Here is a 19,881-nt window from a genome sequence, read left to right as displayed (position 1 = left end):
ATCTATATCTGTTCTCTCTGTTTTAATGGTATGCATTTCTCCCAACATCTTTGAGATAGAGAAGTACAGATGTGGAACTGAGGCATAAAGAAAGTGGATGAACTGATCAATATCACATACTCGGTCTGTAACTGAGTGGGCAGTTAAACAAACATGTCTCCCAAATCCCAGATTGCCACCCTACACACTGGAAAAGCCTTCTCTCTCCTGGTTTGGCCTACTCTAGAAGTGCTCAACCCCTCCATCCCATGGCCAGATCCAGACTCCAGCATCATGTCATCTGCCCTGTGGGACTCCCCACAGATTTCATGGAGACCTACACAAGCAGTGGTCCTGTGCACTAGGTTGGACACACAGAGCATCAGAGCCCAACTCTGGTGTGCAGGGACCAAGTGAGGGCAACACAGGTCCCTGAGAGCCTGATCTCTTCATTGTGCAGGGGTGGCACAGGGCCTCATGCCGCCTTTGCCCGGCTGGGAACAGGCGCTGGAGCCCAGCACTGCCTTCATCTGACCCCTGCATACCAGGAGCAGGCCTTATGGACCTGTATCACCCCCACCCAGCCATGACCCAGCTCCAACAAAATGTAAGTGGCACAGGGCCCTGGGGCCTGATCCCACATGTGTAACAACCTGACAGTGACAAAAAGCCAAGCTGTCATTGGCCTAAGGTCCTATGAAGTTTTTTCCATTGGGGGTCAGCAGTTGGGGAGAAACAGTTATGAAGCAGCAATATCAGGGAACCAGTATGCAGGAACAGAAGACTCCAGTGTGCAGATGACTCTGAACCTAAACCATCAGGTGGCCAGAGGTCAGAGAGTCGGATGCAGGAAGGAATACAGGTAGCCACTGGGAAGACAATCAACAGGAAGACCACAACAAGAAAGAACCAAATCCTGCCCTGAAGCAGTATTTCAAACAAGGAGTGGGAGATGGGTTCAATGACCAGCACAATAAACTGAATGACAACAGCACCAAGGCAGCAACATGAAGGATTAGCAGTGAAGACCACTGACACTGGTAGCTGTGTCTCTGGCACCGAACAAATTCTCTCACACACACACACACACACACACACACACACACACAGCCCCCATAACAGGGGGGTTTCCTCAGTTCTTCTTTGTTGTTATTATTATTATTATTATTATTACAACAATGAAAGATGTAGCAACTACCGGGTTCCTGAAGGTTGGAATACAAGTTGTAGCAGGGATAATTTGAAAGTTGACACCAGGAAGTTCAATGTGCTGGGACAATTTCTGAATAGCTCTGAGCACACACCTCATGGCTGGAAGCAGTCGCAGCAGCACCAAACACACAGCTCTTCTAATAAGGATCTGCATTCCTGCAATCCGAATGAAGGTCCTTTATTATTCTGTGCATGAAACAACTTGGGGGCACAAGGGGGCTGCAACCCAGCTCACAGACTGGCTCATGCCATTCATCTGGTCTGCAGGGCCAAAACTGTGAGCACCCTTCGTCTAGCCTATTCACTGAATTATTCAGCCCAGACTTCTCAGTGGCACTCAGCTCAGCCTCAAGCAGCACAAATTGAACCTGCCTTGTACCAGGCAGCATCTGGTGTTCTTGTGAACCAAGAATTAAGGGGAAGGAACTGAGCTACCAGCACGAAGGGCAGAGAAAGGAGAATACTCAAAGAGTTTGCAAAAACAAAAAAAAAGAAAAAATAAGGAAAAAGGTACACTAGGGGAAAAAAGTACACGACAAAAAAAAGTAATAGAAAGGTAGTAACAACTATACAGGGCAATCCAGTTAGACTTAGAAACCACTGCTGTAGTTTATCATTGCAATCTCAGGAGGAAACACTCAGCCTTATTAGTGCATAGTAAGTGAAATGTATGCAGATATGGATGTGATAAGGAACAAAGCAATGTGAATAATTTTTTTGCTTTGGCAAAAGAAAAGAAAAGAAGCTGTTGAGCTCAATTGAAACATTTTATTTTACCCCAAATAAAGTGTTTAAGAATAAATTTAGGCAAATGCTGAACCAAAATGATATTTTGTAACAACAAACTAAAATGCATTTCATGCCAGAACTAAAGTTTTGACAACTTTCTGTGCCAAACCCATTTGCAAAGCAGCACAAACTCATCCAATAGTTTCAGTCTGACCCAAATGATTTTTTTTTCCTGATAGAAATGAATGAGTGCCCTCATCTCTACTGGAGTGTGACACTGGATTACACTTGGGGTTGACAGACACCAGCTCTATGCATTACGAAGATACAGTGAAACTGAATGGAAAACTGGCAGGCAAAACTGGCAGTGCAATTTTCAATGGCCCTAGAGATTTTAGTGGGACTGAAACTCAACTGGCTACACAAAAGCATGCCCTGAGGCTGCTCTAGCTTATGTTGGTGCCAAGTCTACAGGGATCACTTTAGCAGCTGAAGATGCCGTAGCCTAGAGAAGCCCCAGCCATCCTCTTTTCTATTAGCATATCCTGCAGGGAGTAGTGAATGATAGACTAATAAACCACCCAATAATTGCTGTTTCATATACCCATTTTAATGGATGCTGCATTAGCTTTGTACCAAAGCAACACAAAGGCACAACATCTCAGCAACAGATCTACCCCCTCCCCCACAATCTTGTATTATGTATTCATGAACTTGATAGAAGATTATAATCATCTAGTTTGATCTCCCACATAACACAGTATTTCATTTTCATCTAGTCATTCGTCCACTGAGGTCAACAGCTTATTCTTGACCTAGAGTATTTTCCTTTCCTTTTTAAAATTCTGATTGTTAGCAGCAGGGAACTTGCTCTTAGATCTCTAGGGACATTTAAGTCCCATATGAAATGTACCAAAAATAACAGAAACAAACACTCTTAAGTGACATTACGCTAAAAAAGCTTCCCTTTTTCAGTATATATGTTTTCAGTTGTACGCCACTGGATAGCAACAGCATGTGAACAAGTATGCAGTGTGTCAGATGTGCCACAAGTGAAAAAGATGGACCCATAAGCCTTTTGCTCTTGTGATCAGTCACCCAATAGCAAACAAGCTTTGTAATGGGGAAAAAAGAGATCCACTTTAAGGAGGCACAAACTTAGGTATGGACCCCAATTAACAAAAGAACCATAAGAACAGGAAGTCTATAAGGTGCTTGAGTGGGAGTGCAGGTTGCAGCCAAATTAAGATAGCCTTTCTACTGAACGCAATAACTTCTCTCTCTCCAGTGTGCTGTTTATAAAACATGTGGATTCATAAGTAAAATGCATATCAATAGCTTCACTGAGCAAAGGGTATTGTAAAACTTAGGTATTGCAATAATAATGTCAATATCTTAAGTCCAAGAAATAAGTAGGCTTTGTACTTGCATAGCATTGTATCTTTCATCTGAATATCTGGAAGTTTTACAACTTAAATTCTGCACCAAAAACCCTGCATGGTAAATTTTGATATACAGGCAGTCCGTGACTTACAACATTTCAAGTTACAATGTTTCACACTTACAATGTTTATAAATTGACACCCTGTTTCAACTTTACATCACCAGTTTTGACTTTACAATGCTTGATCCAATGCGACGCCACTCCAGAGAACAAGTTTGCTCTGTCTCTCATCTCCCTGGAGAACATCTGTCCAAACTTCCTTGGACACTTTCTTTAAGAAAGCAGACAAGACTCCAAAAAAATCTGCAGCCAAGACTCCTGAGAAGACTCCAGCCAAGAACCCTTCAAAAAGTCCAACCAAGAGCCTTTCAAAAAGTCCAGCAAAGTCACCTTAAAGAAGTCCTTCCAAATCAATTCGATTGCTATTTACAATATAAATACATTAATGTAGCTCTTTACTCATCTATAATTGATTGAGTACAAAATTCTGGGGTATTTTTGGTGAAAATAGGGTATCGGGTCTTGGTTCAGGAACCAACCCTTCGTTTATAACATTGTTTCTTCTGAGAAGATTGGTTCTGAGTTGCTACGTTTCGACTTAAGACGTGGTTTTCAGGAACGAATTGTGTCGTGAGTCTGAGGACTGCCTGTATTATCCCCAGTTAACCAAAGGTAACCACAAGTCACTAGGAACAAAAAAAGCTGGTGATCCACACTAACTCTGAGCTTTGAGCTCTATCTGCTAAATTCTGCTACTTTCATTGCTTGCCACTTTTTGATTCTTCCTAAACCATGGACTTTATGTGATTACTATGCATCAGCAAGTGAGAAGATATTCCTAAACTATGCATTAACTAACTCGCTGAAGGTTATGGCATACAAGAATTATTTAAACTATTTGTATTTTCCTTTCTTATCAATATATTGCTCTCTCTCAGGGATCTACTAATGCTCAGAAATTTCATTCTTCAGTATTATGTATGTGCATGTGCACACACATATAGGTATAGGAAAAACTTAGTAATTTTTATATTCCAAGCAATAAATCCGAATTGGTGATTAAGAGCTTTAAATTTGTACTAATTTTCAAGTGGTCTTCTTTTAAACAGTTGTTCTTCCAAGAATAAATTATGTTTCTCCATGTTCCATTACACATGCTCAGAGAAAGAACCATTTTAATGGCTGTGAAATTAATCTGGTGGTCTCAGACTCACTGCAGGAACACATGTCTACATCAATAAGAACAAGCACACTAATTGGCATTCTCATCACAGAAGCTGAGCACTCCACAGAGTTTAAAGCCAGAAGTGACCATCATGATCACACAGTCTGACAAGCCACAGGACCTCCCTCAAGTCATTCTTGTTTAAAGTCCCAGCAGCTGAGGTTGAACATCTTTTAGAAAAGCATTCAATGTTTAAAATTTACAGTTACACAGAGAATTCATTTCAACCTTCACTCAGTTGTCCCATCAGATAATTATGCTGTTAAAAATGTGCAGCTTATTTCTGATTTGAATACCCTTAGCTTCAAGCTTTTAAGCGTTGAAACTTGTTATACTTCTGTAGGCTAAATTGAAGAGCTCTTCATTATCAAGTCACCCTCCCCCACTGCCTCTTCAGGTATTTATAGACAGGCTGATTGAGAAGTACAATTAGCTCCTAGAACTCTTCATCATGGTTTCCAATCCTTAATCATTGTTGTGGCTTCTCTGAGCCCTCTCCAATATATTAATAGCCTGCTTGGATTTTGGATGCCACAACTGAAAACAATATTCTAGCAGTGGTCACCCCACTGCCAAATAGAGGTAATATCCTTGTACTCCTACTTGATATTCTTCTATTTATATATCCAAGGATCGCATCACCTTTTCTAGCCACAAGATCATATTGCAAACTCAAGTTCAGCTCATTAACCACCATGATCCCCAGGTCTTTTTTTCCTCAAGTCACTGACTCCCAGGATAGAGTTCTCTAATCTGTAAGTATTTTCTATCCTGTAACTATCCTTTGGACCCTTACGTTTGCATATGTTGAATTAGTTATTGCTTAATGGCAACCAGCCTCCCAGATCATTAGGATTGCTCTGTATCAGTGACCTTTCCATTTTCATTATTTTACATTCCTCCAATCTATATATCATTTGCAAACTTTATCAATAATGATTTCATGCTTTCTTCCAAGTCACTGATAATATATTAACTAACAAAGGCAGGAACTGATCCCTGTGGGACTCCACCAAAATACAGCCACTCAGTAATGATTTTTATATTGAGAATTACATTTTTGAGGTCTAGTAACCTGTCTTTCATATGTAGCAGGTTGATGTTGCATCATTCCAGGTTCTTAATGAAAACGGCATGCAGTACAAACTTAAGTGCTTTATAGAAATAAAGTATATTGCATCAAAAGTTTAATTTTAGCAGCTGATGTTAAACATTGCCTTTGGAATGAAGAGATATTTCCTCATCATCCTCAGCTGGCTTTTTCAAATATAGAAAACAAAACTGTGGAACACCACTTAAACAATTCTACCATTTCCAAAAACAAAAATGGTTCCTTTTGCTTCCAATATACTTAAAACTCTTTACTGTACTTAACTCAGATGGCCATAGACTTCTTCTTTTGCCCTTTCACTTCTCATATACATTTTCAGCTTCTAATTTATATACATGAATATATGATTCTATTTTTTTTTATTGATGATTTAACTTCTTTTCTAATCCAAAGGGGTTCCAAACCATGTAGCCTTTGTTCTTGATGAAGGTTGTGGCCTTTGGGGTTGTGGCCTTTTGGGCATCTTATAAAATATTCTTGAGCTATACCCAGTCATTGCTCACATTTCTGTTTAATATTTTTTTCCTAAATGATTTGGCTCAATTATTTTCAGGTTTGTGAAATTGGCCTTTTTTAAAACACTAAGTGTATCTTTTACTAGCTGGGACCTTATTCTATATGCACATTAATATGAACAAGTCATGACTACTTGCACTGAAGCAACTACAGTAAAAGCTTTATCTGGCATGAGTGGGGTAAGGGGGGTGTCAATTATCTAAAAATCCCAGTTATCTGGGCTTGCATGCGGTGGCGGTGGCGGCAGTGTGGGGTGGTGGACTGTGGCAGCAGCCACCGTGTGCAAACTCCTTTCCCCCCCAACACATCCAGCCAGCCAGGTGGTACCTATGTGGCCTGCAGAGGAGAGCTGCTGCCCTTGCTGCCCCCCCCAGCCCTGCTCAAGAAATACTTGATGCGCATTCCAGATAGACTTGGCAACGATTCCAGTTGCTAAAGTGAGGATTTGTATTGGGAGATATTGGAAATTCCAGTTAATAGAGTATTCCGGTTAGTAAAATACTGGTTAACACAGCTTTTACTGTACTAAGTTATGGTTTTGTGTTCAATTACTTTTTATTGGTCAAGATACAGGCTAGCAGACTTATCTAGTGTTGAATGTTAAGCTTTTTTCCCCCCTTAATGACTCTTGGCAACTGAAATCTCTTCTAACCTACCAAGGAAGCCCATCTGATGCAGGATTGAAACACACGGGACCTGTCTACACGTTCATGAATGTAAAGTATAATCAAGTACTAAATAAATGCACAGTAACCAGAATTAGTGCACAGTCACACCAGCAAATGCCTTTTTAGTGACAATGATGCACAATAGCAACAAAAAGTCCTTCTTCAGATATGTGGAAAGTAGAAAAAAGATCAAGGATAGTATTGGGCCCCTGAGAGATTCAATGGGGCAACTAACATTAGATGCCCAAGAAAAGGCGAATCTCCTAAATGACTTTTTTGCATAGTTTTTCACCCTCCCACAAGGATCACACTGCTAGGAATGGCACAAACCAATTTGGCAGCGGGTGACAGGCTCAAAATCGATGTGGATCAGGTGAGGGAACATCTTGAGAAACTGGATATTCACAAGTCTGTGGGCTCAGACAGAATGCACCCGAGTGCCTTGAAAGAGCTGGCAGACATCATTGCACCTGCCTTGGCAGGAATATTTGAAAAATTGTGGTGCTCAAGCACAAAGCAACAGTCAAGTGGTGGGAGGCAGGGGAGAGCCAGGGCTGTGCTCCGAGCAGCTCCGTAGCCCCATGTGGCTCAGTCCGAGGGAGTGCAGCCCTGGCTCTCCCTACCTCCTGCAACCAGGCTGCGCTCTGTGTGGCTGGCGGAGCCAATCAGAGTGCAGCACCAGCTCTGCCCACCTCCTGCCACTGCCCAGCGGCTTGCAGCACGGTGGAGGGAGGCAGCTCGCAGTGCCAAGGATGTGCTCCACCTGCCTCCACCAGGCTTAGTGCCCAGTAGCTTGCAGCCTGCTAAAGGGAGGCAGTGCACAGCACTAGGGCTGCTCTCCACCTGGATCCACCAGGCTCAGCACCCAGCAACTTGTAGCCTGGTGAAGGGAGGCAGTGCATAGCACCAAGGCTGCACTCCATCTGCCTCCACTGGGCTCAGCACCCAGCAGCTTGCAGCCTGGTGGAGGGAGGCAGAGCACAGCACGGGGGCTGCTCTCTACCTGGCTCCACTGGGCTCAGCCCCCAGAAGCTTGTACCCCAGCATAGGGAGGCAGCATGCAGCACCAGGGCTGCACACCACCTCCCTCCACTGTTCTGTTGAAATGGAATGGTGCTGTTTCACACAGCCCTAGTAGACATGCCCACTGTGGGAAAACAGCACTACATTGTCTATTATTAACTATTCTACCAACACAGCTTTTTGGAATTAATTTTGCACACTTGGCAGTCTTGCATATTTTTATGTTCACATTTTTAAAAAAAATGTAATCCCACTCAATAAGTCTGTGAAATAGTATATTTGTAAATGTCTCATTAGGTTCCTGGCAGAGTGTTACTGTTGCCTTGTTCTGGAAATATATTTCTCCTTTGTACAACATATAACTTGAAGAAGATAACCACTGAAGAAAGTGCTAGTAGAAGCAGAATTATGTCTGTTTGAATGCCTACAGATGTGGCTTTAGACAGTTCATATGCATTCAGTGAACTGAATTTTCAACAGGCTTTGTTAGCATGAATTTAGTTCAAGGAAAGCATGTAATTACAAGGAATGCATGGAGCCTTACTTGGAGAAAATATACCTCCTGATTTTAGTTATAATTGCAATACCAACTGTAATAAGCTGGAAAGAGGCTTTGGGACACCTCAAGGGAACCAAATAATGGGGCTTAAATTAGGGCAGTGTAGAGTGGCCTGAGGCCTCTCTCTCTCTTTCTCCGAGAATGTGCGCCATTGCCTTCTCTCTGATAAACATGATTACCTCTTCCCTGGACTTTTGTTTGATTACCAATGCTTTTAATTAAAACCTGTACAGCATACAATGGGTTAAGTCTTAGATATATGCAAAGATTTATTATTTACTTCCTTTCTTGAGCATGGTGAAGAAAAAATTTAATACAGCAATCTGAGGACATGGAAGATTCGGCCACAAACGCCCAAATCTTCCTGGTGTTATAAGACTTCACTTATAATATCCTTGGTTACACAACAGACTGCAAAGGAAAAAAAAGTGAAGTGACCTCAGGTCACACATTGGCTTCTGTGAATCCCAAACAGCACTGTAAGTAGCTCCCTCCTTAGAAAGAAAAAGAATGACTTCAGTTCTTATAGTACACTGCACTCCACTTAATTATGCTATGCTTGATGTGGATAGCCACTTCTTTGTAATATATAAACAGGGAATAGATATAGCTTAATGACAATAAGTGGCAATAACTGCTGCTTAAATTGGGGCAAAATTAACATAAGTTTCACTTAGTAGAGATGCATTTGTTCACTAAGAACTGATGCTTTTGACTTAGTGCAAAATTCTGAGCTCTAGCCTTTTAATGGAGAAATTTCCTTGGATAAAAAGAGCACAACAGATTAAATAAAAGGCATTTTGTTCCAATATTCTTGTCCAATATATTATACCATTTGGTTTTAATTTTTTCTTATAATCTATAAGACACCTTAACCCCTCAACTGGGATCATTAGAAGTAGACCAGGTGTACCGATTTGGAGAATTCTTTGGTATAATCAGAATGAACCAAGGTTCTTTTTAAAGCCATTACAAGCTTAGCAAAAGCCACATGACTGCTTCTATGAATTTTTCCTATAGCCAAAAGCATTGCAGAATTGTCCCCTCTCTGGTTAAGTAAATTTAAGTAAAATATGTTTCTACGATGAGTTTAGCACTCTTATAACCACTTTGGAACACTTTAGCATTGAGGAAGCTATACTGAAGTTATGGATGAGGACACAGAGGCACTTCATTATAGAAAATTACTATAATCACAGGAGGTCCATGCCAAAAGCTCTCCGTGCTGCTAGCATGGTTCTCCTGTGACAGCAGCACCGCAGCTGCTAGTAGAGAAATCATGAGTCTGCCTTTACCCCAAAAAAATAGCAGGACAAAATGTCATGGGTGCTGATGGGTGCTTTCTGACAAAAATTTAGCTAGGGCTTTGGGATTTTAAAAAACTTTTTTTTTTAATTAAATAAGATGAGTATAAAGGTTGTAGCATTATTCTAATAACCAAAGAGCAAGGGGAGGTTTAAGAGGTTGAAATGTCCCTTCATACAAATAATTGGGGTTTTAATTATTGTAAAAGGTAGCATGGCTCAGTGGAAAAAAGATTGGATGGAGGCTTAGGTGATTTGGTTCCAACTCCTTGCTGTACTGCTTAACTGCTAGGAGACCTACAATAAGTTGCTTCACCTCTTTATGCCCTTCTCACCCATCATCTTTCTAGCTTATGAGTTCTTCAGGACAGTCTTTCTTCCTACAATGTCTGGAACAATGCAATTCCAATCTTGCTTGGTCCTCTGGGCATTAGAGAAATCTAGATTTTTTCAGCTGATCAAACAAATTTTTATTTGAAAGCAGGAGGTTGCAAGGAGGCCAGGTTTGAAACCAAAAGGAGTATGGCCAAGAAAGCAGCCGAGTCTTGCTATCAGCTGCTGTTTCAAGTATCCCATGTTTACTGGCATTGCATGCCAGCCATTAAAACTTCAACTTTGTTAGACACAATGGCTTTCCACACACACATAGCTTTAGACAATTTAAGCACAAAGGCTAATATTTTGTTAACATGTTCTTGGTCCAAAGTTGCCAAGGTTCAAAGTTTTATGTGAAGACAGGCAATATAAAAATGTTACTGATACAGGAGTTTGGACATGTTTTATGACTTCAAAAAAATGGGTCAGTTGCAGTTTTGTACTAAAAGTTCAAACAGGGATAACTTAAAACTCCTCTTTCCCCCTATTCTGTATATTCAGTTTAAATGTTGCCAGGCAAATTAAAAAGAAACCAAAAATGGTGTTTTTTCCAAATGCTTTCAAGTATATAATATTTATGACTTCCCAGAGGTATGTGCGACTACCTATTGTAATAAGCACAGCTGCGTTCCTTCTAGTGATCCTGGAATAATTTTCAAAAGTGACTTCTGAAGAGCACCTGAACATCTACATCTGTATGCCCTTGAATGGGTATTCTATTGAGCAAATTGGGTAACAGTGTGTAAGTGACTGATTTCTGCACACAGATGCACAGGAATACAGGTGGCTGTAGAGCACATCATTTTCAAGCTTACTTTTTAGAGACGCATTTGGAAATCTTCCCACAACACAAGAGATTTATATTTCTGTTTTAAATACTGAAGTCCTGATTTCCAACTTTTGTGCAATGTACTAGTTTAAATGTGTGCAAGGTGAGTGTGTCTGCACAAGATGCTACAGCTCCGTAGCATCGGCAAGAACTAACCATGACTCCACCACTACTGCACAGAAGCAACAAGCTAAAACAACTGCTAAATGACTCTGCAATACCAACTGCACAGTCAGGGGGACACATAGATGAGCCCAGTGAATATAAAATACTACCAAGTAGGAATGGTAGTAACTGACATGCACTTTTTTCAGTAATCTCTCAGGGTGGAACACTGGAATATCAGGCACTGAGTCTATAATATGCAATAAGGATTGAAGTGTCAAATAAGCACAGCAGCACCATCTTTTTTTTAGTTCTTTCGAAGAATATGACATGCAAAAATGTAGGATAATACATTTTACACTCACAGGAATCACAAAGTTATGGTTCCCATAGCAGCCAGAAGCTGGTTCTATTTTGCAAATATCAATCCAGATGTGGAACTGCACTAAGGACAATGGAATCACACCATATATAAATACACAACTCCATTTTTGTCTATGTGATTATACACACACACTATTTATTTATTTATGTATTTATTCATTTATTTATGCATATATGTATATATGTGTGTGTGTATATGTATATGTGTGTGTGTATATGTACATACATGTGTATTTGTGTTTATGTATGTGCATATTAGGACTGTGCAAAACGGGCCATATTCTATTTGGATTCAGATTCAGCTTGAATCAGGGACAGTGATTTGATTCATTAATTCGGATCACTGTTCCCGATTCAATTCGGCTGAATCCAAATCTGAAGATTCAATGCTGATTTGGAGAATCAGCTATTCAGCCATAGACACAGTTTTAAATGTTTTTTCTACATACCTCAAGGTACCAGGCACAGCTCATGAACACTGCGATGGTGGGGTAGATGGAGCATCCCACAGGAGTGCAGGGGGGCCTACCGCGTGCTTGGCAGCAAATCTGGAAGTGGACCGGGTTTCTCTGCCTAGCATGAAGCCCCCTGCGCTCCTGTGGGATACTCCATCTGCCCCAGCAACGCAGCACTCACAAAGCGCCTGGTACATCAAGGCAAGTAGAAAAAACATATAAAGCTGTATCTATGTCTGAATCTCCAAATTCTTCTAAATCTCACTGAATTGATTTGAAGGGTTCTGATTTGATTCAGAGAGATTAAAGGTTCTCCTAATTCAATCTGGATTCAGAGATTTGGCTACTGAATTGGGCTGAATCGAAATGGACTGAGGCTTCACACAGCCCTAGTACATATGTATACGTGTGTACACACACACACACACACACACACACACAGGGTGGGGGGGAAGGACTGCTCTGATATTGACATCTGTAGTTAGCCAGTGCCTGCGATCTGTTCCTGAGGTCCCTTCTAATCCCAGTGCTCCAAAGGAGGGACAGCAGTTTACTGTCATCCTGCAAGCAGATCCAGGGGCTCATGCCCCCTGGGAAGAGTCCAGCACAGCCCCACAACCCTCCTTTTAATGCGCCAGGAGGCTGGGGCTGGACAGGGGATGGGGCTGGGCAGGGCAGCCATGGGGGCTTCTCTCACGGCTCCCCCCACTGAGGCAGAGGCAGGCACAGCTGGAGGAGCTGGGGGAGAAGCCCCCATGGCTGCCCTGCCCGGCCCCATCTCCTGCCTGGCCCCAGCCTCCCAGCAATTAAAAAAAAAAAAAAAAAAAGCTGCATACTCACTGGCTCTAACAGCTGCAATCAGGGCCTCTGAGAGCTCATGACAGAAACCCCCCATGCAGCATGGGGCAATGGTGAGCAGCAGGAATTGTCCCCCCCTACACCTGGCACCTGCATGGCAGCTGCCCCATGGCGCAGGTGCAGTGCAGCTCAGCAGGGCGCTGGGCGCTGTCTGGGAGCTGGGGCCACTGGGGCTGAGTGGTACCAGGCTCTGGCTGACAGGTGGAGCAGCCCCAGCTCACAGGCAGTGCACGGTACCCTGCCAAGCCATGCTGCACCTGCACAATGTGACAGCCGCTGCATGGGTGCCAAGCGGGGAGTGGGGGGAGGGGAATCCCTGCTGCTGCTCCGCACTGCTTGTGGGGGCTCTGCCACAGAGGCTCTGATCATCGCTACTACAGCCAATGAGCGTGGGGGTTTTTTTGGGGTTTTTTTTTAGTACCGGGAGGCTGGGGCCAGACCGGGGATAGGGTGGGGCAGGGCAGCCATGGGGGCTTCTCCCGCAGCTCCCCCTACCCAGGGAGAAGCAGGCACAACTGAAGGAGCCACGGAAAAATCTGCAGCCACCCAGCTGTGCCTGCCTCTCTCTGGCCAATCTGAATCTCCGAAAAAGCACCAAAACAGTGCTGAAACTCCAAAATAGATTCGACCGAATCAAACGGAAGAGCAATCTGAAACACCGAAATGAATCACTGTCCCTCCAAAATGGCCAAATCTGAAATGGAAATGAAACATAGCCATTTCACACAGCCCTCACACACACACACACACACACGCACACACACACATACACATACACTGTCACATGTCGTCCTTCCCAGCGCCATCTTCCTAGTACTCCGCACCTTGTGTGGGGTGCCCTTGGATCCTCCTTTAGGGTTCTTAGGTCCCGCCCTCTACTCGCCTGCCATGTCTTGATGGAAATTATGATGATGTTCTTGTGAGTGGGAGGCTACCTATTGTACTGCCCCAATGCCAGGGGGCGCTATCTGCGGCTCCACTTCCTCCCCTACACCGCAGTCCTCGCCTCACCGATGTAATAGACGTTATTCTGTCCCTCTCTCTGTCTTCACTCCCTCTCTGGCACTCAGGCTCTCCGCAGCCCTGTCTCTCTCTCTGTGCCCCCTATGGGGCTCCTCAATAATGAGCCCCTCTCTCTGGGCCTTCTCAGTAATGTTGTCCCCTTCTCTGGACCTTCTCAATAATGCCGCCTCTCTAGGGCCTTCTTAAGTGCTGCCCCTTCTCTGAGGTTCCTCAAGCGCTGCTCCCTTCTCTGGGGTTCCTCAAGCGCTGCTCCCTTCTCTGGGGTTCCTCAAGCGCTGCCCCCTTCTCTGGGGGTTCCTCAGTAACGTCGCCCTCTCTCTGGGGCTCTCTCAGTAATGCCACCCTCTCTCGGGGCTCTCTCAGTAACGCTGCCCTCTCTCAGGGCCTTCCCAGTAATGCCGCCCTCCTCTGGGGCCTTCCCAGTAATGCTGCCCTCCTCTGGGGCTCTTCTACACTGCTGCCGTCTCTTGGGGCTCTTCTACACTGCTGCCCCCCCCCCTGGGGCTCACCACACCCACACTGGGGCTTCTCAGCAATGCCCCCTTCTCTGGGGCTTCTCAGTAATGCTGCCCCCTCTCTGGGGCTCACTGTGCCCGCACTGGGGCTCCTTAGCAATGCCCCCTTCTCTAGGGCTTTCCAACTGCCCCCCCCCGGGGCTGGGGTGTCCGCGCACCCCTAATGCTGCACCCTTGCTGGCACTGGGGTTCCCCACACTAGTGTGAGTCCCCTATGAGGCCTCCTCCAACCCCTAATAGCCTCACCCAAACCACCGGTATAACAAATAGCAACACAAACACAAGCCTCTTGGCTATAACGTAAACAGAAGCTGCCCGGCCATAACAACGTTCAATCCTACCAGGGATCCTTTCTCTCGCCGCAGTATCAGAACATGGCTGAGAGCTCCCTCCTCCTTGGCTGCCGGTAGGGAACTGCCAGCCTGGCCTCAGCCCCTGGGCTTTATAAGGGAGTCTGGCCCTGCCCCCTTTCAATCAGCTGACCGCTGGCGGGTGAGATCTCTTGCTCCCTGCAGTTGCCCTGGCAACCAACAGCTGGGCTCCTTATTCACTGCTAAGGCTCTTTACCTAGCAGTTTTCCTTCTTAAGAGCAGGGTACCTAAGTGCTCTGTGACATACACACACATATGTACATATACACACACACATATACATATATACATACATACATATACATATATATGTATGTATATATAAAGGGCTTAGTCTATCTGTCCCTAACACTTTTCACCAACTGTGCATGCAGTGTTGAGGGCAGGTGGTGATTGGATGCATGGCCCAGGTTGCACTGGCCCAACTCTGAGCTGCTGCTGGGGCAGTTTGTGGTGGTGGCGAACATGGCCCAGTTGCCCAAGCAGCAGGGCTTCCACACACCTCCTTACCTGAAGGCAAAGAGGGGGGGGTCATGGTGGCAGTGTTCCCCCGCTGCCCATCCCCACCAACCCCTAGAATAGCAGAAAGGGGGAGGTGGTGGGCAGGGAGGGAGGAGAGCAGGGTGGGGGGAGGTAAAGTGGACTGTCGCAGCTGTTGTCAGGGACAGGTGGCAGGGAGAGTGGGAGGGGAGCAGAAAGGGGACCCTGAGAACAGCCAGCAGGGAGGGGGAGGCAGCAAGGAGGGAGAGAGGGAGACTGCGCAGGCCTGGATGGGCACAGGGTGGGGTGGGGCATGGTGGTCGCTGTTGTCAGGGCCGGGCAGGAGGGAAGGAAGGAAGGGAGGGAAGGAAGCAGGGAAGAGAGGGGGGGTTACTGTGGCAGCGCCCCCACCTTCCAGCCCCAGCAACAGCCAGCAGGGAAGGCGAGGCAGGGGGAAGCCCCACTGCACGGCAGAAGCAGATGAGGGGAGGGATCCCCTGTGCCAAAGGCTGGAGGAGGAGGCAGCAGTGGTGGAGGGAGTCTGTACATGGTCGGCCCCAAAGGGTGAGTGGGGGGAAAGGGGGGTGCATGTAAACACTCCCTGAAATCTGTCATTCTTGATGGGCAATTAGCTAGTATAAATACACACACATATATATATATATATATATATATATATATATATATATATGTACACACATACATACATATACATAATATTATGTGTGTATAACACACAATATATATAATTGCTGAAGTTAACACCAAATATCAAATATAAAATAATATATATATATGAAGGAACTAAATTACAGTCCATAGAATTTATTTGGTTTTCTGAACTTATTGTCCCATTTTACCATGAATAAAAAGCATGTGTATTGTTCTGGATTAATGCTACATTTGTAGCAAACTTTATCCGGCTATTAATAAAGGGTTTTCCCTCTAAAAAATTGTTTCAGTACCAGATAAGAGGAATTATGCTCATACTCGGTACAGAAATTGACGTTTGTATAAATACAACAACATTTAGATCTACCCAGAAAAAAAGTCATGAAGCAACTAAGCTCTTATCACAGATATACAAGACAAATGAGTTCAACAATACTATTTGGTTGATTTATTCCTTAGAAGCAGTATAATGCAGAATCTCATCTGTTAAGGTATACCAGAAGTTGCAGAAAAGCTACCACACTTTTAAGACCACATCTCTTATCTGATAATACAAAAGTATGCTAAGTGTACCACGCATTCCCAGGATGGGTACCCAACATAGGATATCTGAATCCATGACAGGGTACCTGTGTGGGGGAGGGAGGAAATCCTTGCTGCTGCCCCAGGTGCTCCAGCAGGACAGGAGAGCCCCTGCTTATCTGCTCTGTGCTTCCATGGGAGGATAGGGGATTGGGGAGTATAATTAGGCTTGCGAGATTAGGTAGCTATTTGATCCAACCACTTCGGATGCCAGCAGTCCGATTCGGAGCTTCCGACTGGGTTCCCACTTCGATCCGACCAAAGCGGCTCCGAACGTTCGGAGCCACCTTGGAGATCTGGCCATAGGGTATAATGGGGAATCAATGCAATATCTATAACTTTGGTGTTTTTTGTCTGATTTGGATTAAACTTGCAGGTGTGGTAGCCTCTGCTGAAAGCATGAATCAAGGAGATTGGTGCAGGGCTTCAGAGGGAACTGCACCCCAAATACTTGAAAGCAAAACTCGTGTCATGTCTGTGTGTTACACCACAGGGAGGTGAAAACTGCAGGGATGGTAGCCCCTTCTGAGGCCACAAATCCCTGCCAAATTTCAAGGAGATAAGTGCAGGGGCTTGGGGGAAACTGCATCTCAAGCTGCAGACAAGCAAAACTCATGACATGGGTGACACTGTGTGTTAAGGCGCAGCAGGATGAAAGCTGCAGGGATGGTAGCCCCTGCTGTGGCCACGAAGCCTGCCAGCTGTCAAGGAGATAGGTGCAGGGGTTCTGCGCTTTAACACACAATGTCATCCATGTCACGAGCTTTGCCTGTCAGCAGCCAGAGGTGCAGGACCCCAGAAGCCAGACTCCCCCTGCAACTATCTCCTTGACAGCTAGCAGGCCTTGTGGCCCCATCAGGAGCCACTACCCCTGCAGTTTTCAACACACTGCACCTTAACACACACAGGGTCATCTATGTCACATGTTTTGCCTGTCAGAAACTTGAGGTGCAGTTTCCCCCAAACCCCTGTACCTATTTTCTTGAAACTTGGCAGGCTTTGTGGCCTCACCAAGGGCTACCAGTTTTCAGCCCCCTGTAGTTTAACACATAGACATGACATGAATTTTGCTTTCAAGAATTTGGGGTGCAGCTCCCCCCAAAACCCTGCACCAATCTCCTTGAAACTTGGCAGGCTTCATGCTCTCAGCAGAGGCTACCACACCTGCAAGTTTCATCCAAATCAGACAAAAAACAACAAAGTTATAGATATTTCATTGATTCCCCATTATACCCTATGGCTGGATCTCCGAGGTGGTTCTGAAGCTTTTCCGAAGCAGTTTGGAAGCTCCAAACCACTTCAGAAAGCCTGAAGAAGCCAGTGCTTCAATCCAGACATGCTGCTTTGGATGCCAAAGTGCTTTTTACCCCCTCATCCTCCTGGACACAGGAGGAGGGGTGGATGTCGTATACCTGGACTTCAGGAAGGCCTTCGATACGGTATCCCACCCCATACTGGTGAACAAATTAAGAGGCTGTGATGTGGATGACTGCACAGTCCGGTGGGTGGCGAATTGGCTAGAGGGTCGCACCCAAAGAGTCGTGGTAGATGGGTCGGTCTCGACCTGGAAGGGTGTGGGTAGTGGGGTCCCGCAGGGTTCGGTCCTTGGACCGATACTCTTTAATGTCTTCATCAGCGACTTGGACGTGGGAGTGAAATGTACTCTGTCCAAGTTTGCAGATGACACAAAGCTATGGGGAGAAGTGGACACGCCGGAGGGCAGGGAACAGCTGCAGGCAGACCTGGATAGGCTGGACAAGTGGGCAGAAAACAACAGGATGCAGTTCAACAAGGAGAAATGCAAAGTGCTGCACCTAGGGAGGAAAAATGTCCAGCACACCTACAGCCTAGGGAATGACCTGCTGGGTGGCACGGAGGTGGAAAGGGATCTTGGAGTCCTAGTGGACTCCAAGTTGAACATGAGCCGGCAGTGTGACGAAGCCATCAGAAAAGCCAATGGCACTTTATCGTGCATCAGCAGATGCATGACAAATAGGTCCAGGAAGGTGATACTTCCCCTCTATAGGGCGTTGGTCAGACCGCAGTTGGAGTACTGCGTGCAATTCTGGGCGCCACACTTCAAGAAGGATGCGGATAACCTGGAGAGGGTACAGCGAAGGGCAACTCGTATGGTCAAGGGCCTGCAGACCAAGCCCTACGAGGAGAGACTAGAGAAACTGGACCTTTTCAGCCTCCGCAAGAGAAGGTTGAGAGGCGACCTTGTGGCTGCCTATAAGTTCATCATGGGGGCACAGAAGGGAATTGGTGAGGATTTATTCACCAAGGCGCCCCCGGGGGTTACAAGAAACAATGGCCACAAGCTAGCAGAGAGCAGATTTAGACTGGACATTAGGAAGAACTTCTTCACAGTTCGAGTGGCCAAGGTCTGGAACGGGCTCCCAAGGGAGGTGGTGCTCTCCCCTACCCTGGGGGTCTTCAAGAGGAGGTTAGACGAGTATCTAGCTGGGGTCATTTAGACCCAGCACTCTTTCCTGCTTATGCAGGGGGTCGGACTTGATGATCTATTGAGGTCCCTTCCGACCCTAACATCTATGAATCTATAAGTCACTGATGAAGATGTTGAACAGCACGGGTCCGAGGACCAAGCCCTGGGGGACCCCACTGCCCACATCCCTCCAGGTCAAAAATGACCCGTCCACCACCACTCTCTGGGCACAGCCCTCCAGCCAGTTAGTGACCCATTTAACTGTGTAGGTGTCGATGCCACAGTCCCCTAGTTTTTGAATGAGAATGGGGTGAGAGACAGTGTCGAAGGCCTTCCTAAAGTCCAGAAAGACGACGTCCACTGCTACCCCTGTGTCTAAGGATGTTGTGACCTGGTCATAGAAGGCCACCAGGTTGGTCTGACAGGGTGTGCCTCTAATGAACCCATGTTGGTTGCCCCTAATGAACCCATGTTGGTTGGAAGCATAACCTCCCCCGCTGGCACCTCGTGGACATGCACCATGATAATTCTCTCAAAAAGCTGACCCAGGATCGAGGTAAGACTAACTGGCCTGTCATTTCCTGGGTCCTCCTTCCTCCCTTTTTTGAAAATGGGAACCATATTGGCCCTTTTCCAGTCCTCTGGCACCACATCAGAACACCATGAGTGCTCATAAAGCCATACCAGGGGTCCAGCAATGACCTCTGCTAATTCCCTCAGCACTCTGGGGTGGAGGTTGTCAGGAGCAGCTGATTTAAATATGTCCAGTCCCTCCAGAAGTTCCCTGACTAGATCCTCACTGACCCTAGGCCTGGGTGTGCCTCCCCTGGGGCCTGAGGTGGTCCTGGCGGACAGGCTGATCTGGTCCCTGCTTAGGAAAATGGAGGCAAAGAAATCTTTAAATAGGTTAGCCTTGTCGTCGGGTATGACAACCAGATTTGCTAGCATGTCTTGTAGAGGCCCCACGTTACCCGGTACCTTCTTTTTACCCCCTATGTATTTAAAAAAGGACTTCT

General features: G+C 45.4%; 1 long non-coding RNA gene across 1 annotated transcript in view; it reads right to left on the bottom strand.

Moving 5' to 3' along the window:
* LOC109283807 (uncharacterized) overlaps positions 1–19,881 on the bottom strand; it is a 108,480-nt gene that overhangs the window by 2,535 nt on the left and 86,064 nt on the right. Inside the window, exon 7 of the long non-coding RNA XR_009460761.1 lies at positions 1,284–1,347. This is a non-coding gene — a long non-coding RNA (uncharacterized LOC109283807). The remainder of the gene's footprint in view (positions 1–1,283; positions 1,348–19,881) is intronic.

This window comes from Alligator mississippiensis, chromosome 3, assembly GCF_030867095.1.
Source record: "Alligator mississippiensis isolate rAllMis1 chromosome 3, rAllMis1, whole genome shotgun sequence".
NCBI classification, from domain to species: Eukaryota; Metazoa; Chordata; order Crocodylia; family Alligatoridae; genus Alligator; species Alligator mississippiensis.
This window is presented reverse-complemented; position numbering and strand designations above follow the sequence as displayed.